The 18,229-nt window shown below is 34.4% G+C and overlaps 1 pseudogene; it reads right to left on the reverse strand.

Annotated features, from left to right (window-relative positions):
• Positions 1-1,431: 1,431 nt before the first annotated feature.
• Positions 1,432-2,690, reverse strand: LOC126840768 (protein FAM76A-like; annotated as a pseudogene).
• Positions 2,691-18,229: the final 15,539 nt, after the last annotated feature.

An 18,229-nucleotide genomic window follows, 5' to 3' on the forward strand; every position in this document is an offset into this window, starting at 1 on the left:
TGTCTTTTTCCCAAAGACCCGTACGCGGAAATCGGACTTTGACAAACCGTCCGGAAGACGTTTCCTTAGTTATCCGCGTAGACAATGGTAATATTCTTCTATTGAAATCTATCCGTTTTTCTATAGTGAATAATGAAGTATGTCTCTTGGTTGTAATATAAAATAAAACAATTCCGGTTAAATTAATTGGAAAAAAAAATAACACAATACAATATAATTATAGTATACAATGATGTCCATTAAAAAGCCTTGGGCGTTTTGTTTAAATCATATTAAACGCCCAAAGTGTGTATACTAAAGCGGTAATTAAACTTTTTAATATTGAAAATCACAAGTTTTGTTCGCAGAAATCATTATTTTTATAATGGATTCTTTGAGCCTATCATGAGGTTTTTAATAAATATGTGAACGTTAATAATAAGAGATAACTTAAATATTGTATTATAGTACATTTTATTGAATATAATTTTATTTTGGACAACGCAGAAATAAAAGACTTTTAGCATATAATTTGCGGTTAATGTTTTTTGTCATCACTAAAATCGTTATAGTAATAGAAATAAAATGTATTTTGCACCAACAAGTCTAAATCCAAAAAGTATGAAAGAATGCTATAAAAACAACCCATTTTATGGTCGTAGAGTAATATACATAACACACATGTTAATAGCAATCCATAGACTTTAATGATGGACAATGATTTAGATTTTGAGATTTATCGTAATAAAACTTAGGACTTGAGTATACCCTAAAATAACATTGCCAACTTGTCCTTGTCAGCTGACAACAATGTAATGTTAGTTTAGGTTAGGTTAAGTTGGCAGCAATTACAAGGAGCCTCCAGTGCCCTATTTACTACTGTTAATACACATAAATGGTCAAAAATTATAAGATTAGGATTTATAGGAGTTGTTTTAATCACTACTATACCGTATAAAATAAAAGTAAAATACTATCAAAAGATTTCAATGATTATTTTTAAAAAAGAAATCATCTATACTTTTTTCCTTAAGATACAAATAACGACCAAAAAATAACTAATTTTCAAATCACATAATTTATTGTTTTACATAGCATGACAGTATTTGATAAGTTATAATAATACAAAATTAATTTTATACATAATGAATCATCATTGTTTCGTTGTTAATTAACAAATGTTTGAGTACAACATAATGTCTTTTTAACAATATAACAACAACTATAATGTCTATCTCATCACAAATTCAAAATATAAACAACACAATAATTACAAAAATACAAATATTATTTGGAGCACAAGGTATAACGTTAACACTGACATGGGCTTAAATTTTAGACTACCGAAGTAGATGAAAATTATTACACATTGAATATAAATTAATTATTGTACAAAATAAATACACAGAAATACACAGTTGACAAATTATTAGTTTACAAACACACCGTAAAAACAATAGAATGTTGGTAGTACCTATGAAATTCATTTCACGTTACCGACGGACTGTGCACCTCGTTTACGACAGATTTTAGATAATGCATCTACTTCTTTTTGCAAAGTATTGATTTTACTCATTAACATTTCGACATTCCTACTATAGTCTTTTTTGTCTGAGTCCATCTTGTTGCGTAGTTCAGTTTCAGCCGCGGAACGTTTTGCTTTCAGCTTAAAAATCTATCAAAAAATTTACATCAAATACAGGGTGTTTCAAAATGAATGCTGGGGTTTCAAACGGCTGCGGTCATTCAAAACTCGACCACTCCCTCATTCGTCCAAGCTCCCTACCAGAGCGCTGTAAAACACATCTTTTGATTCGATAATTCTTGTATCGTAGCTATTTGTCCTCTAAGTTCAGTAATGACAACCGTGCAAGAAGAATGTGTGCCAACGTTTCTTGCATTTTAATTGGCGGTGGAAGTGAAAAATCCGGTGCACCGTCGTCCATTAGTTTCATAACGTTGCCATGGTTGTATTCAGATCTGCAAACATGAGAAAAACCAAACAATTTTTTTTAATAATAATTTTTAAGTTTAACATCAACCGACCTATCACGTTTTCTAGATAACGTTTGCTTCGTTTCAGCGTCCGATTTTTTCATAATGGCCGAGGCCGTTTAAACGATAATTTACATAACCAGCACAACACTTTTCCTATATACTAAAACATACAATCCTTTTTAATTTATAGAGCACTTTTTGTTGTTAAATAAAACGTTTACACTCCTCTTACCTCACTCTCCACGTCGATCCTGTTAAACGCACATTTTTGTTTGCATTGATCACAAGCGACTGGTGGACCATATTTTCGTTCTGAATGAGCACACCTTTGACATTTGTGTCCAATAAACACAGCGGTGATGTTACAATAGTCACAAGCCGTAGATCGGCCACTTGTATTTGATTGACTAAAACACAAAAAAATGATTAATATACAAGTATAATAGCAGCGGTCATGCTTAATACTAAAATAGTATTCTCAACTTACTCAGTCTGCTGAAGTTCAGATCTGCAATATGTACATTTGACAACTGGACAAAACCCTCGGCATTCCTTGATGAAAAACAATTGACATGTTTCAAATGATGGATACCAATCAAAATACACTTATTTTTGTACTTACTTTGCAAAGCTGCTGGCCGGAAGAGAAATCTGCGTAAGGGTCCCTTGAAACACTTAGGGCAAGCCATCAACGCCGACTTGATGTTACTCATTTTTATAGGTAAATATGAAAAAACAATTTGTAAATATTATGTGAATAAATTATAATATGTAAAAATATAACGAAGACTAGCTGTTGTTTAATGTACCTACCGCGGTTTCTATGACACCGGTAGCGTAAAATTTTCTAAGATAAAATCTTTGTGGTTACTACACACTATTATTGAATAGGTTAAAAATGTTTAAGTACAGTATAATATCAAGTTAATTAAGTTAATCATAATTATAAATATATACAAATACGTCTAATCATAGGTTCTTGGATATTTCTTACAAACTAGTTAAATATACTATTTTATTAAATTATTTAAATTAAAATTAAAACTGTTATCAATAGTTGAACATGAAAGTAAATCAATATGAAATGTATTAACTAATGGTACATAAAAAGTATTTTGTTGTCTAGTACTCCGATTAGAAAGCAGAAAGTTTAAGCTTGAATTTACACTGACTAACAAAATATATACTTGGTAATGCATCTGAACCAGGACATGTTTTAAAACTTCAGCGGTTGAGATCTTCTAATATATCATTTAAAGTTAATACACATTTATTAAAATCTACAGAGAGCATGTTAATAAATATTTAAATTGCTGAATATACCATTCCCAGTGTAATGAAGCAATATGTGATCTTATATTATAGTAATTACAAAGCATTAAGTCATACATTTTTTCTTTATAATTTAGAGGTTGAGATGATATGTTTTAATTAACAATTCTGGGTGATACATACTGTCTAATGTCACAAGTAATGGTAAAACTAAATTAAAGTACAACTAATGGTACATAAATATTGAAATATTTATGATATATATAACCTGATTAATAATTCATGAAATAAAAATTCATGTTTTAGATTTTTTTAGTTGAACGGGCAACATGTGTTTGACAGTTTGGTAATCGGGTCCAATCGTGTCAACCAGCTGTTCCCTGGTATACAGCATTATTTTTTTTTAACTAGTTTGTGTAAAATCACCGGATCAAGTCGTTTTTAATAACCGAAACATATTTATGAGTTAGTTAACTTTAGCATAGATTAAATATGGTATATTTCATCTATGTTTATAGTCACTATAAGACACATCTTCAAAAAGTCAACGGGTATAAAAGCTCGGAAAAAAATTAAATAAATAATTGTATATAATTAATAATTTATATTAAATTGCTTATGTTTTTTTTTCAGGTTTTATTATTTCAATTTTTTATAATTTGTACTGCCTAGTTGTGACCATTAGTGCCATAATGTGTTGTTTTTCTCATTATTTTCCATGGCACGTTTAAGATTAGATTAGATACACATACAATCAATTTTTTATACATTTTATTTGAACAACACCATTGGTAACTGTATAGTGTACGTATTGTAGTGTTTAAACTGTGTTAAATTACTTTTATACATCCCATGTTTAAATTATAACATTGACTCATCCGAAAAATCAATTTCTTGTTTAGTTGTATAATGTTTTTTTTTCGACGTTAAATAAATATTTAAATACTATTATCATCACAATAGTGACATGACTTATGAGTTTACATTAAAAAACAAATATTTATATATTGTTTTATACATTGCGTTATATATTATCATGAAAACGTTGGATAATGAGAATTTACTCGAAATGGCTTGTGTTAAAAACGCATTAATTTGTTTTTAATGAAGGAGGGATATATCCATGCATATTAATAACTGTGACCGACGATGTGGCAACGCGCTTTTTGTGTAATCTAATAAAAAAGTAATTTTACTCGAATTATCGCTTGCGGATATTATTATTATTTTATAGAGTATTACGCACAAGAAGGGACCGTAACACGACCGCTGGTTGTTTTGGTTTATAAAACCAAGAGTGAAAATACTGACATTTTTGGAAACACATTACAGCTTTGATCATGTTGAACACGTTTTCTATTTATCGAATTATTAGACACAGTTTCTGAAATAATATTTATACATTGTTTGTGATAATTTTGGAAATATGAAAATTAAAGGTATTGTAGTACAATAGCTTTTTAATTTTGGGCTGTACTAGTCTTAGACGCAAATTTGCTCAGAAAATGATCGAGTCTTCGGTATTACGATTAAAAAAAGAAAAAAAAACACAAAAATAACGTCCAAATTATTTTTCGACTATTGTTTGGGAAATAATAGCGAATATTGGCTCGATGGCCTCCGATGGAATGTATATCCGGCGAGTGTATGCGCAAATAAAATAATATAATACATAGATCGGCGGCGGAGTTAAGCCGTGAGGATTTTTGAAATAAAAAAATCCAATTCCGTATAAGGGAATATGACGAAAAATACAATACAACGTAATGCGCTTATCAGTTGAAAACGATTTCGAGGAAACATGCAAGAACAAACGTCAGTGGCACCTCTCGATTTCGGCACGGCGAGGTGCACCCATAAAGGAAAATGGCTTTTTCCCTGGCAAATCCGCAGCAACTCTTCCGGTTATCTTATATCGTCCGGAAGTTTTTGCCGGCGATTGCGGATCACAATATACATACCAGTGCCACGACCGTAAGTCACAACCTGTTTTCCCGCGATATTCCGGTAGACCGATCAACGGGATAAGAATATCGCGACAAACTTGATTTTTTCCATATGAGATATTATGTTTTCAACAACTGTCATCGTTCGGTGCATATCTGTGAATTCGCTTGATCAGCAAATTATTCTCGAATAAAATATATTGTACGTTATTTAAATTTCAAAGTTCTTTTAACTTTTGAAACGATGTAGAGCAATAGAAAATACTAAATAAGGGAGATATTTAGTAATTTTATAATGTTGTAAAATAACATATACAAACATGTTTTCAAAAAGAAACAATACAAAATTGTTTTTAAGAGATATCGAGTGTGTTATTTTTAATGAATTACCCTGTACTATCGTATTTCATCATAACATTGTAAGTATAATATAATGATATAAATATTAAATGTCTCCCCGTGTTATCGATATCGAATATTTCAGATGTTACATATTTAGTTTGCAGTATTCAATGTTATGTGTGTTTAAAGAAGAATTAAAAATTACATATTACATGTCTAATTATATCTATAAAATGCATTTATCGTCTTAAGTAATTCATTTACCTCCTACTCGTGGATGTAGTAGACCGCAATATCAATCAATGAACATCAGGATTTTATAGTAATCTAGTTTATCATCTGTACTTAGGCTATGTATATGAAAAACGAGAGCACGCGGAGAAAAAATGTGAAAAACGTTTTGATTTTTTTTCAAACGGGGTTGGGGCAGGCCTTTTGGTTCCCTACCGTTACCGACGGTCGATTCTAAAGTAGCCATACTATAATATTATTATTGATCGTACCGGAGGGGTGCGCAAGGATCCATGTGTCTGTACGGCGATAGAGGTGATCGAACGGATCGAACGGCGAGGCTCGGTCGTTGGGAAAACTAACCGAACCACCGACGGGGATGAGAACAGATGTTTTGGAGGCACATCTCAGTGTCGTACATGGGCGTTGTTCGAGCATTAGATATAATAAATAAATATATACAAATGAAATTCCGAAGACCAAACGATTTGTACGCAGGAATACATTATAAATATATATACATGTGTACGTTGTCGACGACGGACAGCCCTAAACAAGCGGTCGTGGTCGGTGATTTCAATGTTTTTATTATATATATATATATATACACACGTGGAATAATATAATAGTACATTTGGTATTCGTTCTGCGGACGACTACTTACCACCACTACAATGTATATATATACTATATAGGCCGTGGGCAACCGTCCCAAAAGTTATAAATCTCTAAAATTATGAGTGGGCCCGTGTAATCAACGCGACGAGATAACCCTGAAAACGAAAAAACCGGATTTCCTTCGGCTCTCGTGATAATATATACCGTGTTGTTGTTGTTGTTGTAGGGGTTGAAACCCAACTCCCAAGGGTGAAAACAATATCATCATTCCGGACAGACGTCGTTGTCGTGTTGTTTCTGCGTTTATCTTCTACGCTTCGGTACGATTCGTATTTTGTATTTGTATTTTATTATGTACAAAAATTTTAAAAAATGTTTTCTCTCTCGGAATATTGTAGAAAATTACGATAATGGCTAACGTTTTTTTTATTTTATTGACTGTCACGATTTAGTTACATAAATTTGTCCACCCAAGAAAAACAGCTAAGGGAACCAAATAATATAATACCCATGTAATTTGTTTGTTACCTAAAATATATTATTTTCGGCAGTCTTAAACGCGACCGATACCCACGCGATCGGGTTTTGAAAAATAAAAAAAATACCGCCTAGGTTAAGAGATTTTTTTTTTTAAAAACAAGTTCTCAAACAAAAAAAAAAAAATGCCGAATTTTAAGTAATTTTATACGGTACCTACTATACCGTTTTGTAGTGCGCCGCGTCGTGTGATGGTATGCGGTTTGTCTACTCGTTGAATAATAATTAAGAGAAGCATCTTAAATAGGAGAAACACAAAAATAACAAAAAACAAGATAATTATTGCAACAAAAAATAAAACATTTCCGATCGAACCTGTTGTTTGCTTTGTATTATTGCTACACAACGTCAAACAAAAATACCTACCCCGGCACACCGCGCATAAGGTTCGTGAACTTAGAATTCTCAGACGGTTAGCACAAAAACTTGTTTTAAATAATATATTTATTTCGGTATACGCATTATTGTAATAATATTACCTACATTTTTTTTTCTCGTAAGTGCGCATTCTATTATGTTATTGTGTACAAAGGTGCATGTCCTCTGCACTAATGTATTCGTTTTGCCACAAACTACAAAAGGATTCCGTTCAGGTGGCCGCGACGAAGGTCGAAGGCAACGCCGGGGTTCAACATTAATCTCCGAATAATGTGGCTAGACGTTCAGATTAACCGATTTTTAAACACCCTCGAGTCCCCGCGTGTTAATATAAAAATACATATTATATTATGTATCATATTAATTTGGATCGTACCTACTTCTGTTGACAACGAATAGAGGAGAAGATGCGATTTTTTTTTTATCATGTTTTTTATTCGGTCGGCCAACCGTGTGGAAACAGTATTCGATAATATTATGATGTAACAATATTTGATATCCTTTATAAAGTATAAAAAAAAAGGTACTTAATATTATTATCTGGTACCGATTGTTGAGGAATCGTCCAACGGTCGTACGGATAATGTTTTATTTTTATTTTTTCAACAATAATGTCGTTGGATGGAAAAACTTAAGAGACTCGTGACTCGCCGGGCACGAGAGATAAGTAATAATAATAATTCTAGCCGAATCTTGAAAACGCCAACGTATTTGTCCCTCTTCTACATATATAGTATTATTATCTTGACAACGCAAGCGCGCACCCTCGACTTAGGCAGCCCCATCTCCCACCCGTATTCGACCGTTCATCAATCACGTGCAGATGTTGCAACGCGCTGTATTATATTAATATACATTGCCATTTGTTGATAATTACCGTGCCAATGTGCATAGTGAGAAAATGTGCTGTTTTTATTGCTATACATGGTGACGAGACGGTCATAAAAAAAAAAAACATTGCATCCGATCATTATAAAACCATTTGAATAACCCCGCCGCCGTTAAAATATCGAATGAATTGGCTTTTTACTATTATTATTATTATAATTATTTTACGGTAGACTTATCGGTCGGTGCGCGCATTTCGACACAGATAAAGTCATTGTGTTTATACTTTATAGTATAGCAATATATATATATACCTATATGTATACACACAGAACGATAATCGACTTGCACGTATGATATAAATGCCGTCGCCACTCAGTCTGCGGTCGCTCCGCGTATGTTGGCCAACGTTTATGGGCTTTTCTGTTTATGAGCACTTCACTATAGGTATACCGTATATTATATACACCGTTATCGGTGTACGACGTTTAACATTCGACCCGTACATTACACGTAATATGCATAACACAATAATATAAATATTTTCTTATAGTTTCCACACAACAGCAATAAGATGATAGTGTTATTGTACTGCGTCTCCAATAATTTGTGATCAGATGCAATTCTTTTAATCACACGTTCTTCCGCCTGACAATGCCGTACACGACTAGGTCTCACAACCGTAAAACCTTTTTCAGTCAAACACACACTTGAAATCGTACACTAGCCAAAAAACGGTATAACTGACGGACTAACGTTTCGATTAATATCAAATATGGAGAAGGGTAACATTTTCAGTCAGAATTCGTTTTGAAAAAACATATTACTTGATATTCCATTAGTTGTAAACAGAAATTTGATTTTTAGCCTCACAAAAATATGTGCAATTACTCCAATTCGGCTAGCTTTGTTACAGTCGTTATATAATGCGGAAATCAGTTTAATGTTACAGTTTTTTAAACCCATTTATTCAAATTCATTTTAATACTACACTTGTCAATGAAAACTTATATATATAGATATATGTATATTATCAGACATACTGCTGCTTAATTGTTTCAAAGGAGTTAAGTTAATTATGTAAAATAATTGAGCCAAGTGAGGTTAGATTTGTTCGGTAAGTCCAGTCGTTACTTAAATTTAATAACAGATTTTTATCTTCTATCTTTAAACCCCCATTTGTAAACATTTGGTACTCATTGTGCTCTATGTTTTTTATATACCAGTGTATATGTACCATATACAAACGAAGGTATGCTTCGCCAACTTGCATGTTATAATACAATACAGCGTTTGGTCGGATAAGTGCATTATCATTTATCTATACTGTCATATTGGAGTACCGACTAAAAATAAAGAGTTAGAATTATCTAGAGTTTTAAAAACGTGTTTAAATAATAGGAAATTTCAAGGACAACGATAAAACGTCGGAGTGGTCGAGAAATTAGAATTTTATCAAATGACGACTCGCTTAAGTGATTCGACGCTAAATGAGTCGCATAGCGCCAGAAAAGCTATGCCAACCCACATAAAATTTAATTTGGTTTTATTACACAAAACATATTAGAATAACACAATATTTAAAAACCGCGTTCGCCGTGCTCTCAGCAAATTTAGGATTGATCATTTTGATTTTTGACAAACGGATAACTATTATGCAAATGTTTCCAAAAATCAGATGTCTCGTTAAAATATAATATTAGTTAAGATTTCTCAGAATTGTTTTATCTTCGTTGTACCTATTATGTTTTTTTTTTTGGAATGCCGCCAAAACGGTCTATCAATCGACACGACAATCAAACAGAAATTGCATCGTCGCGTCGTCGTCACTGCTGTGCACAATCGCTCATTAAATCACCATTGTCTGTAGCAACGACGAGGAAGCGCATTTTGTAATTGCATACAATGTCTGATTAACTGATATCGTTACGATTAAGTAGAGTCTTCTCGACATATTATCATTTTCTGTTAAAACAATAGGAGACGCCGTTTTTCATAAAAATTACCGTCCACTGAGATCACCATGTTAGTTTTTCGTCAAAATGTGCTACCGCTAGTACCTAATATATTATTTTAACCGGTAACTTGGCAATCAAATATCAAAAATAATTAAAACAATAGTACTTTTAAGGTTAGCGATGGAAAGTTGTATAAAATAGATACAATATCTTAAAAGATACAACGCCAAAAAATATGTGTTAACTTTGTACCTTTATTTTGTGCTCTAAATTGTATTCATGTGTTTTTTTTAAACCTTAACCGAAGCTATATTTATATTGTCAGTTGCCTTTGGCCGGAATCAAACTCGGAAACAACCTCTCGATATATTATGTTTGTGGAAACCGCGATTGTGTCGGTAATCAGTTGACGGATCGACCAGCTGCAGCCAGCAGGCGTATAACCGTTTTCGATACAAATCACTTGGCGTATAATACGCTTAACGGTTGATACATAATGTGTATACACAGTATTTATAACGGCGTACATCGGACGGTATAAAGATATTTGAAAGCTTAATTTGAAAAGTTTCGAAATTAAAAAGTTGTTATACGAGACAGGCAACGGTCGTTATTAACCCAAGCTCTTGAACAAAGTTTTAACGGTATAAAGTTTACTGCCACCACACACTGTGCGGCTTTTTACGATTACTTGGCCGATCGCGCTCTATTAAGCGTAATCGATCTACTATTATCAAAACTAAACAATCATTGTCGTGTCGTAAGGCCAAAAAGAAAAATGATCTGTATTCGTACTTGTGTCCGGCTATTGAATCTCAGTCCTTAGACGTGTTGTTTGAATTGTATTGTCGTCGGTTCTCTCGGATGTACGATATGTGTATTACATTTTGATTGGCGGGCATCGCATGAGTCAAGCTAAACGCCGTTGCCATAAAAGGGTAACATAACCTAACCTGGTCAGATCCGGATACGGACCGTTTTATTTCTGTTTTCGCAAACTTAACAAACCATTTTTGTCAAACGATGCGATAAGAACGCCGAAAATAGATTTGAATTCGTCATGAGTGTTTATTTCAGATGAACGCGCAATGCCCCCCATTTTCAATTTTCATTTAAACAAATTTCCAAGCCTAATCGGAAATATCTATCTCGAGCAAACTTTATGGCGAATCCGAATGTGATGATAAAACAAAATTACATTTAACTCGGATTTGACTATGCATAGAATAAGGAATGAGTGTGTGAGTGTATGAACAAGTTTGGGAATTGCGACAATAGTAGGTAAAGTTTAAAAGAGAACAGATAAAAAAAAATTAAGAGTAATTGGGTTGAGATGGTTTGAGCATGTCGAAAGATGGACGATAAATAAACGAGGTGGTGAATTTAATTTGCAAAATCAGCCTATATCTGAATTATTTTTAAGTCTCGCTAGATTATAAAAACAGTTTTATCATGTTAGTGGCGCGGCGAAGCCATTATACATTTATGGTGGGTTACAAATGTTTTCCAACCCAACTTTACTGGTTGTAATGATTAATGTCTAATATATTGGGTACAGTAAAGATAATATTAGCTGTAAGAAGACACAAGAATTGAACAAATCAAAAGGATTATCCTTGTTTTAATAGCATTACTGTTGAATAAATCCTGATAAAACATAAACCCAATTTGCGCCCACAAATGGGTTAAATGGATTTTAATACGCCATTATTGCGTCCAGTGTCTCTTATAAGACCAAAGAAAAGAAGATTACTGTAAAACCCGTAAACTCATCAATTAGATGCGGTAACTGTACACGCACGGTTTTTGTCGCTTTATAATTTTTTTTTATGTGGAGTAGACTTTTTCGAGGACCGGTTGGTTCACCTATGGGCTACGAATCAAAGTATACAAATATGATCTGGACCGGATCTCGTGCGGCTTCTTCTTTTGTCCAGGGCCATATATTGTGTCCGAAATTAAAGAGTAGAATATAAAAAAATAATATATTTCTCGTACAAATAAAAAAATTACCATAATAATAATATATTTGCCTGTTATAAAGGTCGTATGGACGTATATTTATTAAAATGTGGATATTTACTTTCAAATTTGTATCACACTTAACCGTCGGGTCACGGTTTTTGCTTTTCTCATTTTGAAGACATTTTTATTATTACATATTGGACAATACACGTTAATAAACATCATATTATAAACAAAAATAACATTATACGTTTTAAGCGTAATAAATAATAATTAATATATTAGTAATTACTAATTACCGTCTTGCTGAAGCGTTTGAAACGACAGCCGAATGTGAAACCATGCATATAGTGATATGCCGTAGCGGATGATGGTGTTTTTAATTATTGCACTTGGAATTTATTTTTATTTTTAATCCATCTATCATTATTTTAACGGATAAACGCATTTTGTTATAAAAAAAAAAAAAAATGGATTAGGTTCTGCCCGACTAATGGAAGGATAGTTAATATAATTATTTCCGTTAGCTTTATAACTGTTTTCCGGTAGTGAACATATTTACAAAAACAAATTTTAATGTACCAACCATGTACATGTATCCAATAACGAGGCTATACTATACACATAACGGTCATATCAGGCCCGGGACGCTGATAAAAATTATCACACAAAAACGCGGCGGCCATCTTCTTGAGGCTACAAAATGGTCGTAATTTTTTTGTTTACACTGAAAGTGTCCCTTCTGCTTTTATCTATCTATCTGTGGTTACACTATTATTTTTTTTTCAAAGCTCCCAGACGGGCGTTATCGTTTTACGGGCGCTCATCACCATAGCTGTTAGGAGTACGAGTGTAATACGTTTTTTTTTTTTTTTTTAGTTATAAACACTGTATAGTTTCCATAATACAACACACTTCGAGCACCGTTCGTGACAGGCGTTTGAAATTTCCCCGTACAGACTACAGTGTACTCGCTGACATTTCGTCTGTGCGGGCCTACAAACACTCGACAGCTCGGCGCATAGTATACAACAACAATAATAATAATGATAATAATAATAGAATCGGTTATGTGATTTTATTGTTGTCGAGCACGCTCTTCAAGTGCCATCCGATGTGTGAGCGCTTGAAACGTCTAGCGTGCACAATATAATAGACCTCTGAACGTCGCGACGGGTAGTGTTTTTCTTCGGTATTGGTCTGGGCGAAGAACGAAAAGCGACTAATTTTTCACGGTTCGCCGGCCCGTTTTGTCTTTGTCGTGTCAGACCACTCGGTAAAACAGTAATAACGTTATTACGGCTTACAAGCTTTTTGGCATCGAGTCGACGGACGCACACGACCGTTGTGAATTTATGGCTTATGAAATTCACTTGTGCCATGTGTAGTACACGTTATACAGTATTATGTGATCCAGCTCGCGGAGGTCGGCGGTGTGGGCCGACCGGGACTTATCCGAGGCAGATTTGTCGAGCAAAGAGGGCCAGGCGACTTAGGGGTTCAGTCACGACGACGCCGCCGCCGCGCCGGGTCTAGTCGGTTCGGTTTTACCGCCTTTCCATTTTTTTTTTTTTTATCGTGGCTGTTGTTTATGTAGTAATAATAATGGTAAAAAAAAAACCTTAGCCGTACACACGCACCGCAGTTTGTATAGTATTATACACTGTATACTCTCAATATGTCGGTCGGTCCTAGTCATCCGTGACCGCGACGAAGCAGTTACGGCGGCGACAGATCGTGGAAAAACCCAGGCACGCATCTACAGCCGCTTCGTGTGTACACAGACATAGTGCTGGTACGATAATAATGCGGTATGGTTCTCCACGGGAGAAGCGTCGAAGGGGGGGGGGGCGAATTAAAAAAAAAAATCAACAAAATAGAAAAACTGGCATATTACACCTCGTCGTTTCGTATATATTGCTGTTTGATGTTGAATCATTTTCGGCGACTTCATTGTAAGAGCACTATGAAGGCGTTATTTTTCTTCAATCCAAAAATCTTAGACGTTAACAGAAGTGTAGGTATTTTTGGCGTTGTTAGCAAAATCTACTTTTCTGTGCGGATGTGTAAATCCCGCACAGGCCTCCTGACCACGTGGCCCCGCACATGCAAATTTTGTACCCCGCAAGATGTCTATTTATAAGCGTATTCTATGCGCGCCGGTTATGTAATAGTTTGCGCCCTCTCGCCCAGTAGATAATTCAGCCTTAGTATTATGTAATTGCAATTAAAGTTGATGCCTTTTCCGGGGTAATGTCTCCGTTTGCGTTTGAACACCGAGTGTACTCTGTCCGTTGTCGCGTTTACGACACCATTGGTATATTTTATATTTTAATAAGCTATTTCCAATCATAAACCACCTTTCCGTTCACCTCGACCGTTGACAATGGATGCGGCGGGCCACAAAATTCACGAAACAGACTTGTAATAGGCCACCGGGTAATACAGATACAGTGTGTCATGTGCCATCGCTCCCTGTTTAGTAATGATCCTATTATAAGCGGAGCACAGAAATGTTCAGATGTGCGTTACCTTACGAGGGGAAATGAACTTCTTCCCATTTACATTATCTCCCTTCTTTCAACGCGCCCAAACTATCTCAATCTAATTTCACTTACAATAGCCTAACTACCAATTGCATCAGATTTATTAGAAATACGATGTATTAAGTACGGTTCCGGGCTAAAATTTTTAATATCTTATCCTACACAACAATATAATATCAATGTTTTCAAAATGATTTTAAAACATTTGTTAATATTTGGAATTTTTTTTTAATCGAAAGTTTTAATGTAAGTAAAAGATTGGTAATATTGACATAATACTTTTAAAACTACATTTTGTAAATAATAATTTTTATACATTTAATCTCTTTTCGAAACATAGACTGTGGTATTATAGTTATAAAAAAAAAATCAGCATTATGTCTAATTGTATAGATTTTCTGTTGTACACATTTTAGGATGCACGGACCTGGGCGATTTTCCATAATCATCATTATTTTTCAGTTATTAGCCACCTATACCCATAAGACATTGGTATTTTACGATTATTGTACTTAAGACGTTATCGGCTGTAGTATGCCGAAAAAAATTGCCAAGACAAGACTTGGTATACTGTCGTCGTGTGTACTTAACTCAGACATTTGTAAACCGTAATGGACGAACCGAACCGTGCGAGTAGATTCAATATTATATTAATTATACATTATGGTTTCTATATTATCTTATTGTTAGGTACGGGTTTGACGAGCCGGCGACGGTGTAACGACACGAACCGGTGGACCTTGAACGGTGTGCGGCGAACGGCCACCCGGGGGAATTATGTCATCACTTGGTCGTCTGCCCGAGTGCGGAATATGCGCTCTCACACGGTCTCCGCCGCCGCCGCCGCCGTACACGTTTCCGGTGTTCTACGTTGCTGGCCGTGTGTTCCGAATCCCCGGCGTGAATATGTACATATATATTAAAGTACCTATAAAGTGGTTTTGTGCACATAATGATTTATTATAATAATTAATCTAACAATCGATTCGGACGTCCATCTCGCCCACTCTTCTCTCTCCGACCGACCTCCCCACTTCCCGCACAGCCCGTTGTAGAGCACTACAACGGCTCAGACACACACACGTCGTTGACCAATTTCATTTGGGAACACCGAGTTTTTTAACAGCGTTTTGTTATTTCGCATAGTGGGAACGGGGAGGTCACAGGTCTACAGGAGTTATTATAACTGAAAGTGATACAAATTAAACAAACGCTTCGACGTGAATCTGTCATCTAATAAGTTGAAAAATATGTAATTTTTTTGGCTGTTTTTCGCGATTTTGAAGGGGAAGGGGTGAATTTTTAAAATTTTTGGCCCAATAAAATACAGTTACAGGTACGATTTTTGATCTCTAGAGTTGCTACACGAAGAAGTCGGTTCAGCACATAAAACTAATAAAAACACATCATTGTAAATACCATACCTTTTCAGCTCCGCATTAAAGCTAAAAAAAAAACAACTATTAACGAGTCCAAAACGAATAAAAATCCTATACGAATTTCTGGGCGTTTGGCCACCAGGCAAAACGATTCTGAATAGTATTTTTTTTTTTTTTGGGGGGGAAATCTCCCCTAACTGCATCATATATTATTAGATGTAGAATCGATTTGGGTTTGCACGCGTCCAATCGTTTGTGCAAAATTTGCCGAGGGGTCGTGCCAAGGGATTGGGGAGTTTACCGACAACCCCGAATTTTTTTTGGTTGTACTTAACTTGGCTTATTTGCTAAAAAAGTTCTCCTACACCCGCTCGGTCTTTGGATTACTATTAAAACGCGTCGCACATCTGTTCCAATGAAAACCGGCCGTCATTCTCTTTTTACCTATATTAGCCGTCACACGAAAACCCACTAACCGGCCGTTAATAATTTACAATTTCCTATTAGGCTGTCACATTTCTGATTTGCATCCAACTTTACCGCCAACTGTCATACTACCCAAAGGTTCAAACATTGTTTTGTTGTATAAGCTTAATTTTTTTGGAGAACCAAATATACATTTTTTCCAGTAAAGTCGACTAAACAAGTTTGGTTGTAACTCATTTTCCATTGTGGTTATCGAGATATTGTTAAGTTGAATTTATATGTGAATGTTTGAGATATTTTTTTATGGGTAAGGTAATGCACAGCTGGAACTTGCGTCCGAGCAATACTTTTTAAGTCGTAACAAAAAAAAAAAAAAAAACAGTCCAAATTTTGTGTTTTTTTTCAGATTCACGTTGTTTTTGGGGCATTAGATAACAACAATTTAATAATACCGTTTGATCGAGTGCACGGCACAGAGAAAAATTATGATTGACGTCCCCTCGGTCTGAGTTGAGGAGGGTTACGAGAGACGGCATTGTTGTGTTCAATTTTTAAAGGACGTCTCACGCGTACAAATCGTTATCAGGGGAAAAAACTGATTACAATACCAACGCTACGCGTACGGCTCGAAATTGCCCCACACGAATAATACATAAGACTACATATTATATTCGTGTACAACTAAATTGATAATTCAAAATATAATTTTCTTAACCTCGGCTGCATAACTGTAATGCCGTTTTTTCACGCTTTGCAGCAATCCTAGTGTAGCACTTTAAAATTCATTACCCGGACTTGTGTGTTTCGAGAAAAAAAGTTTTCTGGCAAAATAATTTGACAAAAGTTTTCCTTACCGGAATTAATTTATCAGCTAGAACATAATCATTTAATTGTGTACCTACGCTCGCTGTTGTTCCTCATTAGTCGACTAATTCGATTTTGAAAAGTTGCAAGAGAACCGAGAAAAACAAATTAAAAGGACGTCTTGTTAAAGCACGCTATACACGGACAACACATAGAAATTTCTTTTTAACTTTTAGTTTCGTATTACCTTGAAATTGAATTTAGCTGTTTGATAAATACAGATGAGAAGAAAACAAATATGATGTTATTATTTTTTTTTTTTTGTAAAGCCTTTCGGTCGATCACGAGGCTACCTAACACTAATATTTTTTTAGAATGCATTTATTGACATTTAGATATGTTTTTTTTAAACATTTAATTTAATACCTACAATGCCCTGCTTAGAGCAATTCAATTTTTTTTTTTTTTTTATGTACAAGGACGAAAATAATATATTATTAATGTACCTATAAACGGTGTTTATATCGTACAACTAGTAGATGTAGTGAAAAAAAAAACAAAACTCTGATCATAACGATGAGGTTAATTCCATAATTGGCAATACATAATTAACGGTTGTGTTATTAGCCAACGATTGCCAGGTGGTATTGCGTTGGCTTCGGAGAGGTTATTAATTCTTTTTTTTTTAGTCAAACTCGATAAAAAACGTTTTATATAATAGCTACTATGCCATGTGTATTTAAAGATAACACATGGCATACCTACCTATGATGGGGAAATTACACTATACCTACTCGTATATAAGGTTTCCGCTCGTTAGAATTTATTAAAAAGTTTTTACCGATTTACATTTTCACGTCGTTTAAAAGTATTAAAATACTGTGGAACTAGTTTTTTTATGAACAAGTTTATCGTTTGTCTGGTACAATTTTGATTTTATCCGACATTTATAAGTTTATCTAGGGATAAATGTTGGATGATCCTCATTCGTGATCAATTTGAAGGTAAGACATTAAATTTAA

The sequence above is a fragment of the Adelges cooleyi genome, unplaced genomic scaffold (genome assembly GCF_023614345.1).
Source record: "Adelges cooleyi isolate 19-005CV unplaced genomic scaffold, UGA_ACOO_1.1 ACOO_flye_CR_arks_rails_tigmint_CR_PRNA_376, whole genome shotgun sequence".
Lineage (NCBI taxonomy): Eukaryota > Metazoa > Arthropoda > Insecta > Hemiptera > Adelgidae > Adelges > Adelges cooleyi.